At 43.3% G+C, this 5,753-nt stretch overlaps 3 non-coding genes across 3 annotated transcripts; all 3 read left to right on the top strand.

The window, feature by feature from the left end:
• The first annotated feature begins 827 nt into the window (after nucleotides 1–827).
• On the top strand, nucleotides 828–900 carry trnar-ccu (transfer RNA arginine (anticodon CCU)). Its single transcript has one exon. It is a non-coding gene; the product is annotated as a tRNA-Arg (tRNA).
• A 2,914-nt stretch (nucleotides 901–3,814) lies between these two features.
• On the top strand, nucleotides 3,815–3,887 carry trnar-ccu (transfer RNA arginine (anticodon CCU)). Its single transcript has one exon. It is a non-coding gene; the product is annotated as a tRNA-Arg (tRNA).
• Nucleotides 3,888–5,281: 1,394 nt separating this feature from the next.
• On the top strand, nucleotides 5,282–5,354 carry trnar-ccu (transfer RNA arginine (anticodon CCU)). The gene has a single exon. It is a non-coding gene; the product is annotated as a tRNA-Arg (tRNA).
• Nucleotides 5,355–5,753: the final 399 nt, after the last annotated feature.

A 5,753-nucleotide genomic window follows, 5' to 3' on the forward strand; every position in this document is an offset into this window, starting at 1 on the left:
GCATTTCTTATGTAAATGTTCTGTTCCTTCTTGAAGAACAGTTCCCTCAGCTGTGTGCTAAAACTCTCTGCATTTTTAACCTGTTTTAATTGATGATAGAAGAGAACTTCAAGCGAGCCTACACGCAAGTCATTTTGAAAAAAGTAGGGTGTGTCAAATCTGCTGTCGGGAGCAGAGTGGCGCAGCGGAAGCGTGCTGGGCCCATAACCCAGAGGTTGATGGATCGAAACCATCCTCTGCTAAGACTGCTTTACTTATAAACATACTCTGTTCCTACCTGAAGAAAAGCTATCACGTCTATGTGCTAAAACCATTTGTGTTTTTCTCCTGATCTCGTTTATGACAGAGGCACTTCATTTCTCAATTCATGTGTCGCTTCATGTGCACTTTAGGTGCACTGCATGTGAGCCTAAAAGCAAGTCATTTTGAAAACCCCTGTGAATGGGAGTTTTTCTATGGTTAGCAGAGTGGCGCAGCGGAAGCGTGCTGGGCCCATAACTCAGAGGTCGATGGATCGAAACCATTTTCTGCTAAGGCTTCTTCACTTATGTACTTGTTTTATCCCAAATAAAGAGCAACTTCCACATCCTGCTTGATCGTTCATAAAATCTGTGTGTTTGTGTGTGTATGCCCTGTTCAAACGCCTCATTGACTAAGCCACCTGAAGGAGATGGACAATTAGTAGGGCAAGCGAATCATGTCCCAGTGGCCTGTTCGAAGTAGTCGTTCATCAGGATTACTTTGTGTGATGGTCTTGTTTAAATGCCAATGCTGCTGTTGTCACTAAAGCCAAAGTAATCGGGGCACATGAGCAAAGGACTTTCACAGCCCCAGTGGCCTAATGGATAAGGCACTGGCCTCCTAAGCCAGGGATTGTGGGTTCGAGTCCCATCTGGGGTGGTTTGCAGCAGAGTGGAGCAGTGTAGGTGTGCTGGAACCATAACCCAGAGGTTGAGGGATCAAAACCATAGACTGCTTTACTTAATATCGCTCTGCATTTTTAACCTGTTTTAATTGATAATAGTAGAGCACTTCGAGCGAGCCTACACGCAAGTCATTTTGAAAAAAGTAGGGTGTGTCAAAGCAGTTGCCGGGAGCAGAGTGGCGCAGCGAAAGCGTGCTGGGCCCACAACCCAGAGGTTGATGGATCGAAACCATCCTCTGCTAAGACTGCTTTACTTATAAACATACTCTGTTCCTACCTGAAGAAAAGCTATCACGTCTATGTGCTAAAACCTTTTGAATTTTTCTCCTAATCTCGTATATGACAGAACCACTTCATTTCTCAATTCATGTGTCACTTCATGTGCACTTCATGTGTGCCTAAAAGCAAGTCCTTTCGAAAACCCCTGTGAATGGCAGCTCCTCTATGGTGGGCAGAGTGGCGCAGCGGAAGCGTGCTGGGCCCATAACCCAGAGGTCGATGGAGAGAAACCATCCTCTGCTAAGACTGCTTTACTTATAAACATACTCTGTTCCTACCTGAAGAAAAGCTATCACGTCTATGTGCTAAAACCATTTGTGTTTTTCTCCTGATCTCGTTTATGACAGAGGCACTTCATTTCTCAATTCATGTGTCGCTTCATGTGCACTTTAGGTGCACTTCATGTGAGCCTAAAAGCAAGTCAATTTGAAACCCCCTGTGAATGGGAGCTCCTCTATGGTGGGCAGAGTGGCGCAGCGGAAGCGTGCTGGGCCCATAACCCAGAGGTTGATGGATTGAAACCATCCTCTGCTAAGACTGCTTTACTTATAAAACATACTCTGTTCCTACCTGAAGAAAAGCTATCACGTCTATGTGCTAAAACCATTTGTGTTTTTCTCCTGATCTCGTTTGTAGGGTATGGACCAATCAGACACATACTAATTATTCATTATATACAAAGGTTTATGAAACTCCTCACACAGCCCAAATGAACAAACACAAGGGCAGAAACGGTGCCATGTTACAGGGCATGATAAGGAGATTTTACGACCTCCGAGGAATGTGGCCACATACTCAAGAGAGAGACTATGAAACAGAAACCCTCTTTAAAACAGACTTTGCTGCATTAATTACAGACTAACTGATCTATAAATGAACATGCATAAAACTGTGAAAGAAACAGTGTAAATGGTTTACTGTCTCGTGTACTATTAGGTATATATTATGGTATGTATCCTGGTATACAACCAACTAACGATCAATGTAACCTCACCTGTACCATGCATCCTACCTAACTAATCCTCATTTAATGACTCACACTTTGATGTACATCACCTTCTTCTAGAATGCAGTGTGGATGTGTTATAGCTATTTTAGCATTAATGAAGGTATAATCATGCTAGGGACAAAGATCCGTAAATCAACTAAGAGCCACATTCCCTCTCAGACATGTCCCCTTTCTGATTGGTCGAGTTCAACCCTTAGGGGAGGATCTTCTCCAGGCCTTATTAGAGACAGTCCACATGTGACCTCCCTCTCTTAGTTCTTTCATCCAGCCGCAACACTGTTCTGGTGATTCTGGGGAACCCCCTCCCCCTCCACGGGGGCCCCAGGGCCCAGCAGGCCTCGATTCCAACTACATATGGGCTCAGGCAGGAGAGAGATGACTCTCTCACAAAGAACCAAGGACAATCTCAAAAGTTTTGGAACAAAGACTCCAACCAACAACGACTCCAATCACCCATCCTTCCGACTTCCTCACTTCTCCTGGGTGCTCGGCGTGGCCTCAACAGAGTCCCAGGCCTTGACCAAACCAGCGATGCGTTCCTGGAGAAAGAGAACGCTCAACCAACTTCCACTTGACACTGCCGGAACCATCAACGACTTCAATTTTCAACAACTTCAAGAATTGTTCCCATTACAAATGCAAGTATTCAATTCAATGAAATGTGAAAATGAAATTCTGATGGTTCTTCTCTTAGACCCTCTTCCGGTTTCCAATTTCATCCTATCACTAACCTATTTATGTATTCATGTGTGTATGTTGTTTAGTTTATTTATATTCATATAAATATCTATATTTAGTTAATAAAACTTGTACATAATATGTATTTGGTTCTGTTTTGTTTGCAATACAAGTCACTTTACGATCACGGTTTTTGCTACTGGCTCAAAGTACTACAGGCGAAGAAATAATTATTCTTCGGTGGCCATGGAAGATACCCTTTTCTTAGAATAAATTAATAATCAAAAGAGTTCATTGGAAGAACTGATTAATTGATTGTAATATTAATTCAGCCACATCAAGTTAATCCAATTAACTGACCCAAATATTTATAATTAATAATAACAAGATATTATTGATTATTAATATTTCCAAAAAGCTGAGTTCCTTACACGTTTATGACAGAGGCACTTCTTTTCTCAATTTATGTGTCGCTTCATGTGCACTTTAGGTGCACTTCATGTGAGCCTAAAAGCAAGTCCATTTGAAAACCCATGTGAATGGAAGGTCTTCTATGGTTAGCAGAGTGGCGCAGCGGAAGCGTGCTGGGCCCATAACCCAGAGGTCGATGGACCGAAACCATCCTCTGCTAAGGCTTCTTCAGTTACGTACTTGTTTTATCCAAAATAAAGAGCAACTTCCACATCCTGCTTGATCGTTCAGAAAATCTGTTTGTTTGTGTGTGTATGCCCTGTTCAAACGCCTCATTGACTAAGCCACCTGAATGAGATGGACAATTAGTAGGGCAGCGAATCATGTCCCAGTGGCCTGTTCGAAGTAGTCGTTCATCAGGATTACTTTGTGTGATGGTCTTGTTTAAATGCCAATGCTGCTGTTGTCACTACAGCCAAAGTAATCGGGGCACATGAGCATTGACTTTCACAGCCCCAGTGGCCTAATGGATAAGGCACTGGCCTCCTAAGCCAGGGATTATGGGTTCGAGTCCCATCTGGGGTGGTTTATAGAAGAGTGGAGCAGTGGAAGTGTGCTGGAACCATAACCCAGAGGTTGATGGATTGAAACCATAGACTGCTTTACTTAATATCGCTCTGCATTTTTAACCTGTTTTAATTGATAATAGAAGAGCATTTCAAGCGAGCCTACACGCAAGTCATTTTGAAAAAACTAGGGTGTGTCAAAGCAGTTGCCGGGAGCAGAGTGGCGCAGCGGAAGCGTGCTGGGCCCAGAACCCAGAGGTCGATGGATCGAAACCATCCTCTGCTAAGACTATTTTACTTATAAACATACTCTGTTTCTACCTGAAGAAAAGCTATCACGTCTATGTGATAAAACCATTTGTTTTTTTCTCCTGATCTTGTTTATGACAGAGGCACTTCATTTCTCAATTTATGTGTCGCTTCATGTGCACTTTAGGTGCACTTCATGTGAGCCTAAAAGCAAGTCCTTTTGAAAACCGCTGTGAATGGGAGCTCTTCTATGGTTAGCAGAGTGGCGCAGCGGAAGTGTGCTGGACCCATAACCCAGAGGTGGATTTATCGAAATCATAGACTGCATTTCTTATGTAAAGTTTCTGTTCCTTCTTGAAGAACAGTTCCCTCAGCTGTGTGCTAAAACTCTCTGCATTTTTAACCTGTTTAATTGATGATAGAAGAGAACTTCAAGCGAGCCTGAAACACTGCTTTACTTATAAACCTACTCTGAAAAAAGTAGGGTGTGTCAAAGCAGTTGCCGGGAGCAGAGTGGCGCAGCGGAAGCGTGCTGGGCCCATAACCCAGAGGTCGATGGATCGAAACCATCCTCTGCTAAGACTATTTTACTTATAAACATACTCTGTTTCTACCTGAAGAAAAGCTATCACGTCTATGTGCTAAAACCTTTTGTATTTTTCTCCTGATCTCGTTTATGACAGAACCACTTCATTTCTCAATTCATATGTCACTTCATGTGCACTTCATGTGCACTTCTTGTGTGCCTAAAAGCAAGTCTTTTTGAAAAGCCCTGTGAATGGGAGCTCCTCTATGGTGAGCAGAGTGGCGCAGCGGAAGCGAGCTGGGCCCATAACCCAGAGGTCGATGGACCGAAACCATCCTCTGCTAAGGCTCCTTCATTTATGTACTTGTTTTATCCCAAATAAAGAGCAACTTCCACATCCTGCTTGATCGTTCAGAAAATCTGTGTGTTTGTGTGTGTATGCCCTGTTCAAACGCCTCATTGACTAAGCCACCTGAATGAGATGGACAATTAGTAGGGCAAGCGAATCATGTCCCAGTGGCCTGTTCGAAGTAGTCGTTCATCAGGATTACTTTGTGTGATGGTCTTGTTTAAATGCCAATGCTGCTGTTGTCACTACAGCCAAAGTAATCGGGGCACATGAGCACAGGACTTTCACAGCCCCAGTGGCCTAATGGATAAGGCACTGGCCTCCTAAGCCAGGGATTATGGGTTCGAGTCCCATCTGGGGTGGTTTATAGAAGAGTGGAGCAGCGGAAGTGTGCTGGAACCATAACCCAGAGGTGGATGGATCGAAACCATATACTGCTTTACTTAATATCACTCTGCATTTTTAACCTGTTTTAATTGATAATAGAAGAGCATTTCAAGCGAGCCTACACGCAAGTAATTTTGAAAAAAGTAGGGTGTGTCAAAGCAGTTGCCAGGAGCAGAGTGGCGCAGCGGAAGCGTGCTGGGCCCATAACCCAGAGGTTGATGGATCGAAACCATCCTCTGCTAAGACTATTTTACTTATAAACATACTCTGTTTCTACCTGAAGAAAAGCTATCACGTCTATGTGCTAAAACCATTTGTTTTTTTCTCCTGATCTTGTTTATGACAGAGGCACTTCATTTCTCAATTTATGTGTC

This window comes from Siphateles boraxobius, unplaced genomic scaffold (genome assembly GCF_051911475.1).
Source record: "Siphateles boraxobius isolate OS27281-9 unplaced genomic scaffold, OSU_SipBor_1 100, whole genome shotgun sequence".
NCBI classification, from domain to species: domain Eukaryota; kingdom Metazoa; phylum Chordata; class Actinopteri; order Cypriniformes; family Leuciscidae; genus Siphateles; species Siphateles boraxobius.